A 23,670-nucleotide genomic window follows, 5' to 3' on the forward strand; every position below is an offset into this window, starting at 1 on the left:
GCAAGAAATCAAAGATAGAACTCAGAAAACAGCAGCATGAAAAATCTGAAATCTGATTCATTATCCCTGAAACTCTGGGAGCAGAGTCCAACTTTAACGTAAAGTTAACAGCCAAGAAATAGGCCATTAGAATGAACAAAAAACAAACCTGACCATAGACACCTGCTATAGTGATAAAGAAAAATCAGAGTTCAATTTCAGAAGAAAACTAAACATCTTATAAAGCTTCAAAGAAAAATGTAAAATGGTTACAAGTCCAAAAAAAGTTATTGGAAAAGTTTAAAAAGGACTTTACAAAATCAAATAAGAGAGTTTGAGGAAAAATCTGGAAAAGAAATAAAAAATAATACAAACAAAAGCAAGAAAACTATAAAAAAATTGGAAAGAGACCCAATTGGAAAAAGAAAATAACTCCTTAATGCTTAAAATTGGGCAAGGAAAAGCTAATGATGTCATAGGGCATCAAGAAATAATAAATCAAAATCAAAAGAAGAAAATAAAAAGAAGAGAATGTGAAACTTATTACTAGAAAAACAACTGACCTGGAGAATAGCTCAAGTAGAAAAAATATGCCAAACTACCTGAAAGTAATGACCAAACAAACAAATAAATAAGAAGCTAGACACTGTATTTCAAGAAATTTTTAAAGACGCTTATTATAAAGTTCTAGAACTAGAAAATTAAATAGAAGCTTATTATAAAGTTCTAGAACTAGAAATTTAAATAGAAATTGAAAAAACTTACCCATCATGATCTGAAAGAAATCCCCAAATGAAAATTCACAGAAATTTTAGAGCTATGTTTCAGAGCTCTCAGGTCAAAGAGAAAATATTATAAACAACTAGAAGGAAACAATTTGAATATTGTGTAGCCAAGATTCCATTGTCAGGATAACACAAAATTTAGGATTTTCTAGATTAAAAGACTAAAGAACTTGGAATGTAATATTCCAAAGAACAAAGGAGCTGGAATTGCAATCAAGAATAACCTACTCAAAAAAACTGAATATAATCCTACAATGAAAACAAAAAACATAAATTTAAAGAATTAAGAAACATTTAGGTATTTTTGAGGAAAAGACCAGAATTGAACAGAAAATTTGATTTAGAAAAATCAGGAGAAGCATAAGAAGGTAAGCAAGAAAGACTAATTATAAGGGAACTAAATAAGGTTTACTTCTTACATGGGAAATTATATTGCTAACTTTTTTTTTTTTTTGGCTTAGGCAATTGGGGTTAAGTGACTTGCTCAGGGTCATGCAGCTAGGAAGTGTTAAGTATCTGAGATGAAATTTGAACTCACTCAGGTCCTCCTGATTTCAGGGGTGGTTCTCTAACCACTGCACCACCTAGCTGCCTCTATATTGCTAACTTTTAAGAATGCTATCATTACTAGAGTAGTTCAAAAGAGTATTTATAGATTGAAGACTTGGTTTTGAGTTGAGTGTGAGATGATCCTAAAAAATAAAAGTGGACAGGGAGAGGTAAAATGGAGCAAATTATCTCATACAAAAATATGTGAATGAAAGAATTGTTACAGTGAAAAGGAGTATACAGTGGAAGTTGGTATTGTAGGAAACTTATTCTCATCAAAAATGGAAAAAAAGAAGAAATAACATATAATTTAGTAGGATATAAACATTTTCTTAACTTACAGAGAAGTAAGAAGGCAAGTGGATAGGATAAGGGAGGTTCTGTTAGAAGAGAGTGCAGATTAGGGAGGCAGTGATCAGAAATAAATTAGATTTCTGAAGAGGAATAGAATAATGAGAAAGAGAATGAAAAACAGGAAAAAAAGGATATAGGGGAGGTATACAATTAGAAATTATAACTTTGAATGTGAGTTAGATAAACTTTTCCGTTAAACAAAAATGGTAGTAGAATATCCAAACCCAGAATTTGATAATATATTGTTTACAAGAAACACACTTAAAAGTGAGAGATACACATAGAATTAAAATAAAGGGCTAGAGTAGTTTTTAAAAATACTTCAGCTGATGGGAAAAAAAGAAGTGGTAGCAATTTAATCTTAGACAAATTTAAAGCTAAAGTAGAATTAATTAAAAGAGATAAACAGAGAAATGACATTTGTATTAAAAAGCACTCAAAATAGTTAAGTAATAGCAATGCTAAAAATGAATGCAACAAATGATGTAGCATTCAGATTTTTGTAAAACTACTTTTGAAAATTGTCTTAAATTTTATTTATTTATCACTATTAATTGGAGAAATGCAAATTAAAACAATTCTGAGGTACCATTTCACATCTCTCAGATTGGCTAAGATTGATGGGAAAAGATAATGATAAATGTTGGAAGGGATGTGAGAAAACTGGGATACTAATGCATTGTTTGTGGAATTATGGAATGATTGAACCATTATGAAGAGCAACTTGGAACTCTATCCAAAGGATTGTGCATGCCCTTCGATCAAGTCTGTATCATAAAAATATCATTAAAAAAGGGAACATGTTTGTAGTAGCTCTTTTTGTAGTGGCAAGGAATTGGAAAGTGAGTGAATGCTCATCAAGTAGGGAATGACTGTTATGGCATATAGAATGTAATGGAAAATTATTGTTCTAGGAGAAATGATAAGCAGGCTGATTTCAGAAAAGGCTAAAAAGGCACAAACTGATACTGAGGGAAGTGACTAGAACTAGGAGATCTTCGTACACATTAACAGAAAGAATACATGATGATGATCAGTTGTGATGAACTTGGCTCTTCTCTCAGCAATGTGATGATTAAAGACTATTCCAGTAGACTTGAGATGGAAAATGCCATTCACATCCAGAGAGAGAACTATGGAGATTGACTGTGGATCAAAGCATAGTATTTTCATCCTTTTTTGTTTGTTTCCTTTTTCTCCTCATGTTTTTTTTTTTCCTTTTGGTCTCATTTTTTTTTTTTTTTGCATTTCTATTCTCCCTCTTTATCTCATTCAAATTAATCTACACACCTTATCCCATTTCTGTTCATCTATACACCTTTTTACAGTACCCCTTATCCTAATTCCTCCTCCTCTTATTTCTTTATACATTTACAAGACTTTTATACATACATACATGCTCTCTCTGTATATGATTTTTTTCTCTTTAACCCATTCCTGATAAGAGAGGGTTCCAGAACTACCAGCACTCCTCCCCCATCTAATTCCTCTGTGTAAGTTCTTGCTCTCACATTTCATATAAAGTAATTATTCTTGGGTCTTATATGCCACATTTTCTATTAAGTTCAGCCATTCAAATTTTTAAAGGAAAAGGTAAATGAATTACACAATAGTGGGGGATTTCAACCTTTCCTTCTTAGAACTAGATAAACTAATTTTAAAAATAAGACTATAAAAATAAATCATGAAGATTATACATTATGATCAAGTGGGATTTGTTCTAGATATTCAGGACTAATTCAATATAACAAAAACTACTAATATAATTTAATAAAAATCATGTAATTATATCAACAGACAGAAAAGGATTTTAATAAAATACAGCACTATTCCAGTTTTAAAACACTTGAAAGCATAAGGTTTCAAAATGATAAGAAGGATCTACTTAAAACCATCAGCAAGCATTTCTCTATCAGGGATAATCTAGAAGCTTTTCCAATAAGAATCAATATCAACTTTTCCTGTTAAATATATATTCTTAATTCAATTTGTTATGTACATTTCTTATTGAAATTAGTTCATATTCCATGAACACCCACCATTTGATGCCAGAGGTTGAGAGTGGAAGGGCTCAGAAACTTTATGGTTATTTATAAAAAGCCAGTGTAGAATCATATATTTTATTTTGCCCATCAAGGACTTATTGTTCCTCTATTAAGCAGACATATAAGTCCTTGTGATGCCAGGACACACATGAGAGCTTAAAGAGGATATCAGCCACTTCTTCTGCTTTCTTGCTACTCCATTTCAAGGGTAATGATGGAGGAGACAGACAGATAGACACATGGACAGAGAAAGACAGAGGGAGAGGAAAAGAGGAGAGAGAGAGAAGGGAGATGGAGAGAGAGGAGAGAGAAAAAAAGAGAGAGGCAGAGATAGAGACAGAAACAGAGAAAAAGAGAGAGAGAGGAAGAAAAGGGAGAGAGAGAGAGGAAGAAAAGGAAGAGAGAGAGAGAGAGAGAAAGAAAGAGAGAGTGAGAGAGAGACAGAGTGAGAGAGAGAAGGGAGATGGAGAGAGAGGAGAGAGAAAAAAAGAGAGAGGCAGAGATAGAGACAGAAACAGAGAAAAAGAGAGAGAGAGGAAGAAAAGGGAGGGAGAGAGAGGAAGAAAAGGAAGAAAGAGAGAGAGAGAGAAAGAAAGAGAGAGTGAGAGAGAGACAGAGTGAGAGAGAGAAGGGAGATGGAGAGAGAGGAGAGAGAAAAAAGAGAGAGGCAGAGATAGAGACAGAAACAGAGAAAAAGAGAGAGAGAGGAAGAAAAGGGAGGGAGAGAGAGGAAGAAAAGGAAGAAAGAGAGAGAGAGAGAAAGAAAGAGAGAGTGAGAGAGAGACAGAGTGAGAGAGAGAAGGGAGATGGAGAGAGAGGAGAGAGAAAAAAGAGAGAGGCAGAGATAGAGACAGAAACAGAGAAAAAGAGAGAGAGAGGAAGAAAAGGGAGAGAGAGAGAGGAAGAAAAGGAAGAGAGAGAGAGAGAGAGAGAGAGAGAGAGAGAGAGAGAGAGAGAGAGAGAGAGAGAGAGAGAAAGAGAGAGTGATAGAGAGAGAAGGGAGATGGAGAGAGAGGAGAGAGAAAAAAAGAGAGAGGCAGAGATAGAGACAGAAACAGAAAAAGAGAGAGAGAGGAAGAAAAGGGAGAGAGAGAGAGGAAGAAAAGGAAGAAAGAGAGAGAGAGAAAGAGAGAGAGAGAGAGAAAGAAAGAAAGAGAGAGAGAAGGGAGATGGAGAGAGAGGAGAGAGAAAAAAAGAGAGAGGCAGAGATAGAGACAGAAACAGAGAAAAAGAGAGAGAGGAAGAAAAGGAAGAAAGAGAGAGAGAGAGAGAGAGAGAGAGAGAGAGAGAGAGAGAGAGAGAGAGAGAGAGAGAGAGAGAAAGAGAAAGAAAGAGAGAGTGAGAGAGAGAGACAAGGGAGATGGAGAGAGAGGAGAGAAAAAAAGAGAGAGGCAGAGATAGAGACAGAAACAGAGAAAAAGAGAGAGAGAGAGGAAGAAAAGGGAGAGAGAGAGAGAGGAAGAAAAGGAAGAGAGAGAGAGAGAGAGAGAGAGAGAGAGAGAGAGAGAGAGAGAGAGAGAGAAAGAGAGAGAGAGAGAGAGAGACAAAGAAAGAGAGAGAGAGAAGGAGGAGAAGGAGCACATGGCTCCAAGAGGCAAATTTGGTCAAAAGTCCAATTACCCTTTAGGGCAGCCTGTCCTGGTTATGGGGCACATCCTCTCTTGGAACCTCAGCTTTGGGATTCTAGGCCTTTGTGATTTCAGGGCATGATTTAATATCCATTTGTTAATTCAGGCTTTTGCCACCAAAGCAGCTTTCTCAGCGCTGCTAATCTGCACACTCCAGAGGATAATCCTAGTCATTATGCACACTGTGTGAATGCAGAATTATTTTATTCTCTTTTGTTACTGTCACCCTGACCTTATCTTGAAACTTCCTTGGTTCGTGCCTCCCTTGGCACTCTCTTCACCTGAGTTCAGTCGTTGCAAGGTTCTGCTTTTTCAATTTTATGATTCCACATCTCTCCTTTCTTCCCTTTCACCCATAGCTCTGAAACATTTTCATCAATTTATTTTGATGTTCTTATAGTGGGATTTGAGCATGAGTTGAGCGGACCGAATTTGGCTTCCCTCATGAGGAAGATACAGGGATCTGTTTTGGGGCGACTAGAGGTCATGTGAACAGTCTGTGGGGGAGCAGCGTTTGACCTGGGGCCCCATTCTCCAGCCAGATTGGAGACTCTGCTTCCTTTACCCAAATGGAAATCACACCACAGCAGCCTTTTCCCACTAACTGTGCACTTTGAGCCAGAGTTGTCTTTAAAATGGCCTGGCTCTGCCATGACACGGATTTTTGTTGCATTCCTGTCTGAGAGTGAAAGTGACTCCTTCACTCACAATAGAAATCCCAAGGCCCTTCTTCTTCCTCTTCCCCATCTCCTTAGATCAAATGGCCCCAAGAAATTGGTTTGGATCTTCAGCTCTTTGCTTCTTTTCTGAAATTCCTCTAACCTCTAATACATTCTGATACATCTCACTGGTGTGGGAACCATACTGTATCTGGTATATGGAAGCTGCCAAGATGGTTTTTAAAAATCAATCAAAATTACCTATGCATATGTACTGTCAAAAATGTTATAATTATAAAATTAATATAAAAAAATCAATCAACACAAAGGGATTTTATATTCCCAACAAGTCCCCTTCTTAGACTGGGTAATTCTTATCTCTGACTTATGATAAATTTTTCATAGAGCACATACCCAGTATGCTGAAGCCTTTGTCTGATTCTTTCACTATTTTGCAGCTAATAGTCTAGCACAACAGTCATTCTGTCTACATGGCTTACCTACCTTCCTTTTTATTAATGTTGACTTTTTAAAAACAAACTTTATAATATAAATATAAAATAGTTATTATAAATATTAAATATTAATTAAAATTACAAAAATAATTGTTATAATGTGAATAATATAAAATAAACTATTAAAAAAAAAAAACTGATGAAGAATAAAATGAATAGAACAAGGAAAATAATTTATACAATAATAACACTGTAAAAACTAACAGCTTTGAAAGCTGTAAGAACCACATAATACTGACAATGATCATTCATGTCTCTAGAGGACTTATGATGGAACATGTTATGATGGAACAAAGGAGTGATTTTTTTTAGGATGGAAGAATGAGACATATATACATGTATGTGCACATATATGTATGTGTATATGATTTAGAGTACAAAATGAGACACATATGTGCATATGTATCCCTCTATATATTTATTGATGTATAATATATATATGTACACTATATACAGTGCAAAATAAAAATCGTTCCAATGTCTCTGTATATATATGTGTACATATATATATATATAAGATATATATATCTTATGTGTCTATATATACATATATATATATTCATGCATACTGAGAGACATTGAAGGAATTTGTTTTAACAATGTATATTTATTGTTATTTTTCTTTTTCAATGGTATTGGAAGATGGGAGGAAGGCAAAATAAATATCTGTTAATTTAAAAATATTGAGGTGTGGGAGTAGTGCCATAGAAATGGAATGTTGCATGAAGTTTCAAATGAGGTCATTTCATTATTAGTTTTATTTTGTTATAAAAGACCTCATAAAATGGGAGGTAAATATTTGTAATATTAAAAAAATACATAAATAAAACAAAACAAGAAAAAAAGAAAAGAAAAACAATTCCTTCCCCTAAGGAATTTTTATGCTACTAGCAGGGAGAAGGAGACATAACATGTCATTGGTATAAGTCTTTCCCTGGTGAGGAAAGTATGTCTGCAGCAGCTTCATGGTATGGATCAATCAAAATCAATTATATCAAAACCTGGAATATTGTCTACATGGCTTACCTACCTTCCTTTTTATTAATGTTGACTTTTTAAAAACAAAGTTTATAATATAAATATAAAATAGTTATTATAAATATTAAATATTAATTAAAATTATAAAAATAATTGTTGTAATGTGAATACTATAAAAATAAACTATTAAAAAAATAAAAAACTGATGAAGAATAAAATGAATAGAACAAGGAAAATAATTTATACAATAATAATACTATCCAGTGCCAAAATTTTGTGAACATAAAATATGAGAGATAGTAACTGAACCCATGTTTTAATTCTATAAAGAATTTTGAATGAAGACATTTTTCCAACAAAGGTAGATTGGAAGCATCTTTATAATTTACATTCTAGGAAAATGGCCTGGATAAAACTCTTAAGATTAAGATTTGCACAGAGCCACAGATGAACTTTGAACCTGTATCTTCTTGGTTCTAAAGTCTTTGCCCACTATCTATGCAACATCTCCTGAGTTAAAATAAGACAATTAAAATTAAAAACAGAAAAGAGAGACATATAATACCAGCTAATAATACCAGTTCAGTTGGATGAATGCTCATATTACTGGCATGTTTGTGTGTTAAGCTTTGGTATTTCACTTGATTGCATTAAAAAAAATTACTTCAAAGTAAAACTTACACTGTTCATACAGCTGTGGAGGTATGGCACTATTGTCCATCAATGAGTACCCACAACAAAGATGGACTCTGCCATATAATAGATCTTTTAGCTAATAGCATCAACTAGATATACTCCACAAAAGCATGGCATATCCAATTAGCTTTATAAACACTCAATTTCCATCTAATTATAATTCAAAAAAATCTATAAATTCTATATTCTCTTTCAGTTTAAAGAGATCAAACTCAAAGCCAAATGACTCAATGTCTACAGAGTGGTGTAAAGTCTCTCTGACAAAAATACTCAGTATTTGTAGCTTTAATATAATGATTTCATCTAGTTATTTTCATCTCTATCAAGATTCCAGCATTTGGGAAATTAGACTGGAAAATTATCAGAACTCTACATGTCTATATGGGGAGTAATTGCCTTTTCAGAAACATTCTCCCCAGATAATTTCCAAGATTTTGGATTTTTTTTTTTTTTTTTTTTTTGGTTTAATGGCCTCACTCTTCCAATGCCTTACATTTTCTCTATAGTCTTTTGACTATTGAATTCTATACTTGTTTTCTGTGGGTTCAGTATTGGCCTGAAAGGAATTGCTTTTCTTTTCAAGGTTAAAATACTTCATATTTATAACAGACATTTCTCTAAGACAAAGATATTTTTCTCAATTAGTTTTGTTTTAAGTAATTTTTTTTAGAAAAGCAAAAATCCATCTTTTTCCCCTTCACACCCTGACCCTCTTATTGAGAAAACAAACAAACAAACAAAGAAACAAAACTGGTCACAAATTGTGTAGTTAAACAAACAAAATTCCAAACTGACCATATCCAAAAAAATAAAAAGTATGTCTCATTTTACATTCCCAGTCATCTTGCTATTAAGAGGAGGGTAAAATGTTGTATCATTTTGTTGTTCTTGTTCAGTCATGTCTGACTCTTCACAACCTTTAAGTCTGTTTACCTTGGTTTCCTTATCAGTAAAATGAGCTGGAGAAGAAAATGGTAAGTCACTCCAATATTTTTGCCAAGAAAATTTCAAATGAGGTCAAACAGAGTTAAATGATTTGCTCGTAATCACACAGCTAACAAATGTCTGAAGCTAGATTTGAACTCAGGACTTCGTGAGTCCATGTACTTTATTCACTGCCATCAAGCTCCCCTACTGTTTAGTTCTTTGGAATTGAGGTTATTCATTAAACTGATCATAGTTGAATCTTTTAAAGTTATTTAATTTTACACTATTGTTACCTTCATATAAATTGTTCCCTAATTCTGCTCACTTTATTTTGTATCAATTGCTATATAAGTCTTTTAGTTTCTTTGAAATTATTTTGGTCTTTTTGTTTATACTTTGGCCTTTTGGTTAACGAGTCTGGGCAGTTTTCTTTGATGATTTCTTAAAATATAACATCTAGTTTTTTGGGTTTTTTTTGGTCAGGTTTTTAGGTGGCCTGCTGATACTTAAATTTTCTCATCTTAATCTCTTTTCTAGTTAAATTGTTAGGAATTTTTTTACTTTTCTTTTTTTCCCTCTTAATCTTTTGATATTTTTAATATTTCTTCTTGTCTCATGAAGTCATTAACTTCTGTTTGGTCTATTCTAATTTTCTGCAAATTTGTTGCTTATGTGAAGTTTTCTTGTGTCACACTGTTAATTTCTTTTCTAATTCTTTCTTCCATGATTTCCCCTTCCTCCCCCACTTTTTTTTTCTAAAACTCTCTCATTTTCCTTATAAATAATGTTTTAAAACTTTTTTTCAACTCTGCTTTATCTCTTCCAGGAATTATAGTTGAATTTGTGTCTAAACTGTATTTTTCTTTGAAGCTTTGCTTGTAAATATTTTAGACTCATTCTCTTTTGGTTTTGTGTCATAAACATTCCTGTTACCGTAATGACATTTTATGATGAGATTATTTTCTTTGCTCATTGTTCCTGCTTACTTCATGATTTCAGATTTTGTTATAATCAGGTTCCTGCTTTTGAAAGGAATGTCTTGTGTCTTGTCTGAGTGGTCTTGTGGTCACTTTCTCTGATATTCCAGAATCTCAAGGACAGCTCAGGTTGGGAACTTATAAGATTTCAATGCTCTCAAAGTGGTCTGATATGGGACAAAGTCTTCAAATTTCCTCACTCCGCTTGCCTATTCTTTCTGGGTTTTGAAAGTTCTCTACTTAATTTGGGTCTGAGTAACAGGCATATGGTCTGACCTTCATTGTAGTTTCAATATTCTTTTGTTGGAGTCAGCCAAATAGAAAGCTCTCCTAGTTCACAGTGAAGAATTCTACATGCCTTTTTGGTCTGAGAATTCTGACCTAGTTATTCTTTTGCAGCTTTGAATGGGTTAGAATTTATAACTGATATCCTACTCCTGGCACCTGATCCTGCATCCTGTAACAAGATCAAGATGCTCTAGTAGGGGCCTGAGAACTTGTCTTGATTCAGTTCATATTTTCAGTCCTCTTTCAGTTTCTGGGCACAGGAATATTTCAGGTGGTACTTATTCCATGATGGTCAAATCCTGTCCCACCATCCACAGATTTATTTCTCTGTCTCTATGCTCACTCAACCTGAGCTGGAAAAAATAATTCACTGTGTCTTTTTCTTGAATTTCCTGATTTGGTTTTGGGCATTTTCTAGATGTGTTTGGAGACTTTTGTTATGGGGAGGGGGGATCCTTTATACTTTTTCTTGTTTGTCTCTTATTTTGACTTTGCTTTCCCAATGGACAGTTCTTTTTATCCCAGTCAAATTGATTTTGTTTGTTCAAAAGCTTTTCAATTCAATTTCATGTAATCACAATTACCTGTTCTATCTTTTTTGATTGCCTTTACCCCTTTTTAAGTTAAGAATTCTCCCCTAAGCCTCAGCTGTTAAAGAAAATTGATCTGTCGCTTTTCTAACATTGTGTATGTGTTTGTGTGTGTGTGTGTGTGTGTGTGTGTGGTGATCTTTAATGTTCAGGTTGTTTATTCATTTTGACTTTATTGTTCCAATGGCCATGAAGGCATTTGATTGAAACACTGTGGAGCTTGGTCAGACACTGAAGACCACAAGGTCATCCACTGCATCCCTTATGGGTACCAGCTGCCAATAAATTACATATATACATATATATATACATATGTATAATGAGGCTTAATAGAGTACTGAGGTAGAGGAACAAAAATCTGTCATTTATGTGACAGTTTCATACAAGGATTTTCCAGGGACTGTAGGCAAATCATCTGGTCTTTTAATCTCTTGAAGAAAGGAGGGGTAGCATGTCATTTCCCTTAAAGTTCTGTAATTCCTTGTTGTCATATCCCAAAGACTATTAAATACCCTAACAAAGCCAACTTAGCTGGAGAAGTTATGATTCTAGGTCCAGTATACTTATCCTAAGACTAGCCAAGTTAAATTCAAAGGAACACATCACTAAATTTATTGTAGATTGATAATTTTTTTCTGTTTTAGGTACTTTTCAAATCTATCTCCCAATATGAAAAAAGTCTATGTTATGAGCTGGTGGGGATGCTTTACCCAGATTATTACATTTTCAAGTCATTGAAATAATATATAGGCTGCTCAATATTTCTCAACTTCAAAAATAGGCTCTCCAGTATTTCTAGGTTGTAAGAGATTGGAATCATAAAAGATTTTAGAAATGATTTTAAAAATTATTTTCATTTTTAAGATGAAGAAAAACCATCTAAAATAATACTGTACAGTGTGTGAATCCTTATTGATAATCAAACATGGAATAGTACGACTATTATGATTAAGTAGTTATATTAATAGCATTAATATTAATGTAGCAGACATTTGTATGATACTTTAAAGTTTGTGAAGCACTTTGTAACATATTATGTCATTTGAGACACAATAACTCTGTACATGGAAATTTTTTTTTTTTAATGTATCTGATTTAATTGGCATAAGTGATTCCTTAGGATAAAAATCTTTCTACCAAAATTGCGCAATCCTATGAAGTAATAATTATTATGGGTATAATTATCCCCATTTTAGAGATAAGAAAACTGAGGCTCAAAGAGTTTAGCTGGCTGGTCCAGAGCCATACAGCTTGCAAGTATAAGAGAGAGGATTTGTTGTTTGCTTGCATTTTTTTTTTTTTTGCTTCCCTCTTTTTACTTGTGTGGCCCAATAATTGTATAAATATGTATGCATATATTGGATTTAACAAACATTTCTACCATGTTTAACATAAAAAAGAGAGGATTGGCAGGTTGCAAAGATATAAATCAAAAGATTATGCATTGTAAAAGGAGAAAGTGGGAAAATGGAGGAGGTGAGAAGGACCAGAATAAATAAGGCAGTACCTATTACATAAAAGACACCAAGGTCCCCTGTGCTTGTGCACACACACACACACACACACACACACACACACACACACACACACACACACTGAAATAATTCCCTCTTCCAGCCTTCCACCAAATTTTATCATTTATATTGAATGATAATAATGCTCCATCTCTATCTAGTGAGAAATAGCTTGGTAGAGTCGAGAAGACCTGAGTTCAAATATCATCTTTGACATTTACTGGTTGTATGAGCCTGGGCCATATATGTCACTTTACCTCTCAGAAGTCCGGGGTTCCTTTCTAAGAGTATTAGTTGCAGAATAAGTGCCGATTTAGATTGGGAGAAGGAGTTTCCTGTCTAGTAATTCTCTGTACTATTGAAATCACAGGTTCAAAATCAGAGAAATTTGCATAATATTTCAATTAGTTGTCAAGTGTGTTATTCCATTTTATATTCAGAAAATAAGTAGGACATTGACAGAGAAGGAAACTAAGGCACATAATTTAAATAATTAGCATAAAGTTATGTAGCTATTTTTTGAGTTGACATTTTTCAGAAACAATGGAGCCAAAGTATGCAGGAGGCTCTGAATGTATTAAGGACAAAACTTCTCACGAGGTGACATAATTTGTTGTTTGCACCCAAAGCTGGACTCCTTGTATGTCCTTAAGAGTCAAGACAGGTGCTAGTCAGTCTGCATCAGATTGGGAAACTATACAGCTGGGACCCTTGTAGATAAGTAGTCCATCATATTTTCATGGTCCCCAAGGGAAAAGAATACTGCTTTTGCCATCACCTTGCTTCTGTCCTCTGAGAAGGATTTTGTCTTTTTCCAACATTTACTGCACCCCTTTCTTTAATAGAAGATTTCTGGTATTTCCTCCTCCCTTTGTCCTACAGTAATCAATATGCTAACTTCAGTATGGACTGGGAATTCTTTATTCTGGCGTTGGGTTCCAGATGCCTGTTCATTTTTTTTCCCTTTGGTAATAAATGCAATGTCTTACAAACTTTTGATATTAGTTTGTTGGGTTTTTTTTTTGGGGGGGGGCGGTTAACACCAGTTAGTGGTAAAACTTCAAGTATAACTCAAATATCCTCAATTCCAATTCTATTCTTATTGGAGAAAAGAGTGACCCAGAATGTTTCCAGGCTACTGGGCTAGTTAGCTTTATTGTTGAAAAAGGGATTTCTGCAGTTGTGTCATGATGAACCGCATCCTACCATGGGTCATACCTTTTTTTCCAACTGTATTGACTTTGCAATCATAGTTCAGTATAGTCCCTAGCTAGAAGATAATTCCCTGTCTCTATTTCTAGGCTTCCCTTCCTAAAACCTGCTCAAATCCTTTATGTAAGAAGGATAGTACTCATTATCTTTTTTTATCCTTACAGCACCCCTACAAAGATGATAGACATAGCTATAATTATCTTCATTTTGCAAATTCACAGAAAGGTCCAGTGACATAGACGACATCACAAAAGGAGGAGTACAGCCCAGATGAGCACCTAGATGTCCAGTTTTTAGGAGTATTTTATTCCTAAACTCTCAGGATATAATCAACAAAAAGCACAAGAAAATAACTTTTGGACCATCACTTTGTGTTAAGTGTCTTAAGAACTATATTACATTTATGAATTGTTTTAATTCTCAACTGCAGTACTCTGTTGTACCTTTATAATGGTGGGAACGACTAGATAATCTCCATTGTGTAGGAACAATTCTCCTTTACAATTGGACTATACAGTCTCTGACAGATTATGTAATAATTTTCATTGTCCTCAGTTGTCTGAGGATAAAAAAAACACATTCTAAACGTTAAGGCTGCATACACTATAATCTGATCTTTTGATGAAGCAAAGAAAACCTGATTTATTTTTAGAAATGAACTTGCTGATAAGTTTTAATTTGGGATTCAGTGTATTTAATTCTGCTTTCATATAATTCAGCAAAATCCTCATATGTATTTCTATTCTATGTGTGGCTGTATGGGTATACATTGATATGTCATACCATTTAGTACACTGTATTTTGGGGACTAATTCACAAAGTGGTTGCTATTGATTCTTTCTTAAAAGAAAAAAAAATTAAGCCTTCTCTTCTTTTCTCTTTATAATGGTTTTCTTGACTCAAAACTCCCCTTTCTTCCCACCCATTAGGCTTTCAAGAAGTATTTCTTTATCTTTGCCTGGTTTGGGGTGAGAAGTCAAAATATCTTATTTGAAATTTCCAGTCCTGGTAGAACAACTGGATATTTCTCTATTTTAGATTTTAGGTCCTATTTATATGACTGCCATACTCCTGAAGACTCAAGTATGTTGCTTCTTAATCTGACCCAAACCTTGATACTCTCTGACTCAATTCTATGCCAAAGGTTATTCTCTGTAATGTGACCTCCTCCAATTGGTGATTTTCTCCCATGAACCTATATTTGAGGAAGTACCCATGCCAGCCTGGGCATCCATCAGCCATTCTCACTTTGAAGCTTTCCCAGCCTCTGACTATCTTTCCACCTTTCTTCGACATCCTCTCCATCACCATCCCTATTATGTTGTCTTTGTCTTCCCCCATTAGAATGTAAACTCTTAGAAGGGAATTACTGTCTGACTGAAGATCAAGAAGATAAACCAAATTTTCTCCACTTAACCTATATAAATCAAAAAATATATGCAGAGAATAATTGTACTGTTGAAAAGCATTAACAATTTTTGAGCTTAATTATTGGATTTTCCCACTTAAGAGAGACAACATAAGGTTTCAGTGTTTCAGTGAAAAAAAAAAGAGAGAGAGAGAATATGAGGAGAATAGATCTTTGTCTGGAGGAGCTTGAAATTCACTAAAACATTTAGGTGATGTTTGTAAAAACTATTGTCTAACCTTGTCTACGTTATCTTGTACTTATGAAGCTGATTTTTTGTAGCCAAATGTAAGACTTTTTACATTTACATCCATTGAATTTTATTTTTGTTAAGTTCAGCCCAGTGTTTTACAGCCTGCTCTTCTGTAATGCTATTGCATCTCTTGTATTTTTCTATGATTTTTCAAACATCACTGACAATGGCTTAGCAAATCACATTTTCCAGTTTTTTCAATACTCAAGAATGTAATTTATCTGGGATGGGTGACAAATTCATTAGACAACTAGCTCCTCTCTCACTACTTTCTCATTTATCTTGGTCATTGATTTAGACATTTTTACATGTTTATTTGGTAAACAATCATTCTTAGTGGCAGAAAAAACAGGTAAACAAATAAAACAAATAAAAGAAAACTGAATAGTTTTATCATTTCCCTGTTTTCGGTTATCATCTCATTTACCCTAAGCAAGGGTCCCACTATACTTCTTCTATAAGTATATATTTTTCCCAATATATTTAAAAAACAATAAGCAGCCCTTTTGATAATTATTAGCTTCTCTCATCAGCTTAATTCTATCATGAGTTTTAGTATTTCTTAATTTATTTTAAGAGAACTGTGGCTTCCTGTAATATTTGTCCTGTTACTTGGTATTGCTTTCATTTCTTTATAAAATCTAAGTTGGCTAGTGAGTTGTGTATACACCAGTCTTAAGAAAAATCACATTTTTCCTTCTTATTAGGATTATTTCTCTTTGTGTCTTAGAATTTCATAAATGAATACTCATTCTTTAGTATCTTCTATTTTTCTTGGTCTAGTTTTCCCTGTAGTATTTTAGTCCATAAAATTCTCTTTTAAAAAAATCTAATTTAACTTTTTTCAACTTAAAACCTTCCTTTTCCTTTCTCCATCCTCCATCTTCTAACAACTAAAAATAAAAGAAAAAAATCAAACCCCTTGAAATATGCATATTCAAGAATATTGATGCATATCTAAGTCGTATATCCTTTTGGAGATTATTTTAGTATATAGTGTGAGTTTGCAGTTTTTCCAGAAGTTATTTTTGTTATTGTTGTTGTTGAATAGTGAGTTCTTATCCCAGCATTTATGAATCTTTGGGTTTGTAAAGCACCAAGCCACAGAGTTAATTTGATTCTAAATGTTGAATTCCTAGTCTCTTGTATTAATTGATTTCTCTATTTCATTTTTTTAGCTACCCTTTTGTTTTTATTTTTGTTTTGAACTGATTTTTTTAATGGATCAACAACTAAGCATATGTTATATGCTAGACACTGTGTTTAATGATGGAGATATAAAGAGAAAAAAAATCAAACAATAACCCTTGCTCTCAAGGGACTTATATCCTCCTGTACATATTATTAAATATAAAAACACAAAAGTAAATAAAAAGTAATTTTACAACAAGGCTCTTTGCTATCCTGACTCTCCTTGGAAACTATACTGCATGCCAATGATTTTCTTGAATACTGATTCTCAGAACAACATAAGATTCCAAATTATTTTTAAAGGTGTGAATTTTTTATAATATTTTGATAATATTTTTTAGATTTATTACTTAATTATTTTAATGTTCTTTAAACAATTTTTGAGTTCCAAATTCTTTTTCTCCCTCCAATCTCTTCCCTATCCACAGAGAAGGCAACATATCGATTATATATATGAAATGATGCAAAACATATTTCCACATTAGCTATGTTGCCTCCTACCCCCCAAAAAAGCAAGAAAAGAAAGAAAATTATATTCTAGAGATAAATTGCATTTTTCATCATGCATCCCTTGACATTGTCTTGAATCTGTCTCATTGTCTTGAATCTGTCTCTTATAATTAATTATCAGTACAATATTGTTGTTACTATGTCCAATGATCTCATGGTTATGCTCACTTTGCACCAAGAGGTCTTCCTAGGTTTTTAAAAAAAAACATTCTTCCTGTCATTTCTTATAGCATAATAATATTCTGTTACAATCATATACCACGTCTTATTTAGCCATTCTCCAAAAGAGTCCTTTGATTTACAATTCTTTGCCTCTACAAAAAAAAAAAAAAAAAAAAAAAAAAAGCTACTATAAATATTTTTGTACGTATAGGCCCTTTTCCTTGAGCTTTTTGGGAATACAGACCTAGTTTATTATTGGATCAAAGGTATGCACAATTATACAGCCCTTTAACATAGTTCCTAATTGTTCTCCAAAATAGTTGAACCAGTTCACAAATCCACCAATAGTTCATTAGTGAACCTATTTACTCATGATCCCTCCAACGTATGTCATTTCTGATGAGTGTGAGGTGGTACCCTAGAGTTGTTTTAATTTTCATTTCCTTAATTGGCATATTTAGAACATTTTTCATGACTAAAAAGTTTTGATATCTTTTTCTGAACATCACCTGTTTATATCTTTTGATTATTTACTAATTGGGGAGTGGCTTTTACTACATATTTGAGAAATGAAAGACATTATTAGAGAAACTTTCTGTAAAAATGTTGATACTAATTTATTGCCTTTTAGCAAAATGTAATTTCTCTGATTATCTCTTTATTTAGGTCTATTTTTGCCTTTGATTTGTCTGAGATCATATTCCTTGCTAACCCTGAATTTTTTATGGCCTCTAATCTATTTCTTCATCAGTACCAAATCATTTACATAACTGTTTGTAGTATAAATTTAGATGTAGTACAGCTAAGAAGCTTCCTCTCTTCTCATTCCCCAACCCCATTCCATTATTTCACTTGAGGTTTTTGACTTTTTTCCTCCAGATTAATTTTGTTATTTGTTTTTTCAGTTCTGAAAAATAATTCTTTGTGAATTTTTTATAGCACTGAATGAAAAAGTAAACTAATTTAAATAGCATTGCCTTTTAAAATATTCACTCAGCCTTTGTTGTTTAGTCATTTACTTGCGTCCAACTCTGTCACATAGCATGCTGGTGTGTTTTACTGTTTCATTTGTGATATTAATCATTCTTCTTCCTTTCTTGTTAATCAAATTAACTAATTGTCTAATTTTTAATCTGCCAATTTTACTTATCAATGCAATGTTTTTATGTTTTCAATTTTTTAATCTCTTTGATTTTTCTATTTTTGTATTCAATTGGTTTTTTATTGGCTAATTGGTTTAAAATTTATTTTTGTTTTTATTTTCCAGTGTCTTATTTTTAAGTTGCATGTTCAATTCATTGATATATTCCCTATCTCTTTTGTTGATGAAAGTGTTTAGGGATATATGCTTTTCTTTAAAGATTATTTTGACTGCATCGCTAAAATTTTGTTTTCTTGTTTTGTTTTCAAGCTCCTTAATGAAGCCATCATTTCTATGTTGTTTTTTCACTCACTAATTCTTTAGAATTGTCATCTCTAATTTTAATTTTCATCTAAACATTCTCCATCTTACTTATTTTTCTATTCTTGGATTTTCTCATATCAATATTGCTGTGTTTTCTAAAATTTCCATAGTATTTTATTTTTTCTAAATACATGTAAGATAGTTTCCAACATTCGTTTTTGTAGCATTTTGTGTTCCAAAATTTTCTCCCTCCTTTCTTTGCTCCCTCCCCAAGACAGTTAGTAATCTCACAAAGATTAAATATGTGCAGATGATGAAATTGAAACTATTTCCACTCATATGTAAGAGTGTTCCAAATCACTACTGATCAGAGAAATGCAAATTAAGACAACTCTGAGATACCACTACACACCTGTCAGAATGGCCAAGATAACAGGAAAAAATAATGATGAATGTTGGAGGGGATGTGGAAAAACTGGGACTCTGATGCATTGTTGGTGGAGTTGTGAAAGAATCCGGCCATTCTGGAGAGCAATTTGGAACTATGCCCCAAAAGTTATCAAACTGTGCATACCCATTGATCCAGCAGTGCTACTACTGGCCTTTTATCCCAAAGAAATACTAAAGAGGGGAAAGGGACCTGTATGTGCCAAAATGTTTGTGGCAGACCTTTTTGTAGTGGCTAGAAACTGGAAAATGAATGGATGCCCAGCAATAAGAGAATGGTTGGGTAAATTATGGTATGTGAATGTTATGGAATATTATTGCTCTGTAAGAAATGACCAGCAGGAAGAATACAGAGAGGCTTGGAGAGACTTACATGAACTGATGATGCTGAGTGAAATGAGCAGAACCAGAAGATCGCTGTACACTTCAATGATGTATGAAAATATATTCTGATGGAAGTGGATATCTTCGACAAAGAGAAGATCTGGGAATTGAATGTAAAATATTAGCACTACTGTCTATCTACCCAGGTTACTTTTACCTTCTAAATCCAATTCTTACCGTGCAACAAGAAATTCGGTTTTACACATATATGTTGTATCTAGGATATACTGTAACACATGTAACATGTATGGGACTGCCTGTCATCTAGGGGAAGGGGTAGAGGGAGGGAGGGGAATATTCGGAAAAGAAGTGAGTACAAGGGATAATGCTGTAAAAAATACCCATATATATATGTAATTTCAAAAAATTATAATTATAAAATTAATAAAAATATTTTTAAAAAGATTAAATATGTACATACAATTCTACTCTACCCCTTTTTCAATTCAGCTTATCTTTTTTGAATAAATATACCCATTCAGAACCAATTTCTGCATATGGGTTTCATTCTACCAACTCTTAGAAATAACTCCAAGATTATATTTACTTCCTTGTTGCCTAAATTTGGGGCATTTCTGTATAAATAAATATGAATCTTTTTCTGGTTTTTGTGGAGTTCTGAGTTTGTCAGTTGCTCCTCTTTATTCTTTGTAGGTTCTCACTTTGGTATCTTACTCGCAGGTTATATATAGGATATCTTCTTCCTCCCCCATCATATCTCTTTTGATTATGTTTTTCAGATATTTGTGATAAACATCTTTTAATAAAGTAGCTTTTGTTAGGTCTATTCTATCTTTGGTTGATAATCTGCCATAAATCATATGTGTATATATATATATATACACATACATATACACATACATATATATACACATACACATACATACACATACATATATATATACATACACATACATATATATATACATATATATGTATGTGTATGTGTATATATATATAGTTTAAATCATGGTGCAGAAGTCCAAATCCCCACTCTTAGGCATCATGTTCAGTTAGGATTATCATAATTATTATTGGTAGTAGTACTACTAGTAGTACTATTAATAATACTATAATGAAAACTAACATTTACATATTATCATGCTAACTCAATCGATCACTTCTCAAATTAATTTTTCTCCTCTTCATTCCTTGCCTTCAAGGGACAACAATAAGGAAAACAAAGCTCGTACCCTAAAATACTTCAGTTTCTTGCCAAATAATTCATAATTCTGGACAATACTTATTATATCTTTTTTTGGCAGTATCATTTTTTTCCTGAATAGAAGTTGTCATTCATTTTAATAAGCATTATTGGTTCTTTCATATGTCCTCAATATAAGCCCTAAAAAGGTAAGTGACTTCTGAATTGTTTTTATTAGATCAATAAATATCTTCCTCAATATGTTAAGAAGAATTGCACATGTTTAGCCTATATTAGATTGATATCTAGGGGCAGGGGCCAATAACATCAGCAGAATGATGTCTTGACTTTTGCATGAATTGCATTTAAATGAAGCAGAACTGTGTAAAGTCATCAACCTTGCTCTCACTTCCAGTCATCAAAGTCCAGTAGAAAAATGAAAGTTAAGAAGACAGATAATGGCCATTACAAAGATGCAATCCAGTCCCAAACAATGGCTGGCCTCCTTGTAATCTCATAAAATTGGTCAAGTTCCTTATACCAACTTCTGAGCCTGAGAATGTCTATGATGATTTACTTCAAGCAGAATCTCCCCTTTTTATTTCCAAGCCTTCCTCCTCCTTTGCACATTCCTTCCAAATCTTTGAAGTAACTTGAAAAGTAAAATGAAAATTGGAACTGAAAAGGGGTAGTTGAGAACAGAAGAAAGAATATATGCTGACCATAATTTCCTTACAAATACTTCTTCTGTCTCCAGGTCCAGATGCCCTGAATCACACAACTTTTGTGGAATGGAGGAGGAAAGGTAATATGGTTAGAGGAGTTTAGAACTTAGTAGGAAATGCTTCTATTATTCCCTTTTCAAGTTTACATATGCTTAAGTATCCAAGGTCACATAGATATTTGAGAGCAGAGTCAAGACTTCTTAGCTTAGAACTCCTACTATAAAACACTGCTTCCTGTCAGATGAAGAGACTACCTTTGTTTCTTAAAAATGAGATAGGTGTTAAAATACATTTAGAGATTTGGGGAGAGAAGTCTCTTAACAGGCTGAATGTACTGAGTTTTTTTTCCCTAATCAGTGGGAACTTTACTCAAGCAATACCTATAAACTTGTGAAGGCCAATACAACTCCAGCTATTCATATGTCCATTGCCAATCATTGGAAGGCAGAGGTGCAGTCATTTATAGTATATTCTGGGAACACCTAATTAGGCCTGGGACCTTTTTCTCCTGACTTTGTGGAGTTCTTAGCACAGTATGATTTATACTTTGAGCATCTATTCAAGATTTTTTAATGATAGGAACAGCAGCATAATAAAAACACTATCCAGGAAGCAGTGGGCAAGGTGAGAAATGACTGAAAAGAGTATGCAAATGAAGGGAAAGGTACAGAAAACATGCAAAAAAAGTGAGAAAGGAAAACCTTGGGAAGGAACTATGTCTAATATTACTAATAATAGTCTCAAACATAATTGCATAATCATAGTAATTTCAAGTATTGTTAACTAGAGCTGCAAATTGAATTCTTCATGTGTTGTTTGAAAAAATGACCCTTCCCAAATGTTCTGACTTTCATTCTTTCAGAGTGTGAAAATTCAGAATTGAAGAATAAATGTGCTCTGGGTTCTCTGTCTTAAGAATCAATGCCTTTCAAATGTATGGTCTCTTTAAAGTCAACTCAGGTTTTCAAGGAGGTCAATAGAATGGCTATTGAAAATGTAGTTAACTTCTGTGTTTCTCCAGTTGGAGTCTAAGTTTGAAAGTCCCTTTATTTGTAAACTTCTCCTTTATTTCAACAGACAGAAGATAGTCCACAGGATTTTTCTACCCCTACTGAAATCCTGGAATGTCACTCTTTGTCTCTTTGTGTAGGATAAGCACATTTTTTTTTTTAACATGACCCAAATTGAAGTATGTTGTTGATTGAAGGCAACAGGTCTTTATAGAAGACTCTTTTCACTAATGGAGTCCCAAAAGTATGAGGAATACAAAAAATCTAAGTAACTGGGTTAGGAACTCTATTTCCAAAAAGAACAATATTCTCAAATTTCCATTATTTTACAAAAAGAAATCAAGTTTGCAATGTTATTAAATGCTTAGAGATGACTCTATTAACCCCAATATTTACTTCAAATTTCCAGGGCTATTTCTCTCTTGAGAAACATTCAATTTCTCTTCCTTGCCATAGCCAGGGTGAATTTGATTCATCGAGCACTTCATAATCTCTGGGGTGAAGTATCCTGGGGTCCCACATAATTCTGAGAGTTTCTTGCCAGGTTCCAGGGAAAACCACATTCAGAAAGTCAAATCTGCAAATTGTCAGGAGAATAAGCTCAGGATTTAGCTCATGGTGTCCAATGGCATAAAGAAAACTCATGGCCCCAATCAGAGAATGCATGATAGACCTGGTCGTCTTCTCTGTGAGGTAGTCAAACAATTTTCCTTTCTGCATCAGTCTATTCATTTCTGATTTTAGAAGTCCCACTCTTTTCAGGTATAATCTAATTTCAACTTTTGTGGGGGTAATATTCCTAAAAAAACAGCATGAAAAAAATAACACAGATGTCGTTACATTGAAACAATGATAAAGGTTAATTTACTATGACCATCAAAAACTATAATTTTGTGCTAGGGATTGCTGAAAATGAACTTTTTATAACGAAACATTAATTCTGATAATTTACTTTTTTTCTAATACAGCAACCATAAAATTATCCATAAAATGCAAGGGAGAGAAGAGGCAACAGCTAATTGTATGGGGAGGGCCAGGAGTTGTGATGTTAGAAGAATCCAGAGGTGAAAGAAAGAAAGAAAGAAAGAAGGAAGGAAGGAAGGAAGGAAGGAAGGAAGGAAGGAAGGAAGGAAGGAAGGAAGGAAGGAAGGAAGGAAGGAAGGAAGGAAGGAAGGAAGGAAGGAAGGAAGGAAGGAAGGAAGGAAGGAGGAAGGAAGGAAGGAAGGAAGGAAGGAAGGAAGGAAGGAAGGAAGGAAGGAAGGAAGGAAGGAAGGAAGGAAGGAAGGAAGGAAGGAAGGAAGGAAGGAAGGAAGGAAGGAAGGAAAGAAAGAAAAG

At 33.5% G+C, this 23,670-nt stretch overlaps 1 protein-coding gene across 1 annotated transcript in view; it reads left to right on the plus strand.

Moving 5' to 3' along the window:
* The window catches only part of TEX29 (testis expressed 29), a 109,208-nt gene extending 85,787 nt beyond the window's left edge, over nucleotides 1-23,421 (plus strand). The window contains exons 4-5 of the transcript XR_012487388.1: nucleotides 21,358-21,405; nucleotides 23,304-23,421. The gene's annotated coding sequence lies outside the window, so the exon portion shown is untranslated. The remainder of the gene's footprint in view (nucleotides 1-21,357; nucleotides 21,406-23,303) is intronic.
* The last annotated feature ends 249 nt before the right edge of the window (nucleotides 23,422-23,670 follow it).

Source organism: Sminthopsis crassicaudata, chromosome 3 (assembly GCF_048593235.1).
Source record: "Sminthopsis crassicaudata isolate SCR6 chromosome 3, ASM4859323v1, whole genome shotgun sequence".
NCBI lineage: Eukaryota > Metazoa > Chordata > Mammalia > Dasyuromorphia > Dasyuridae > Sminthopsis > Sminthopsis crassicaudata.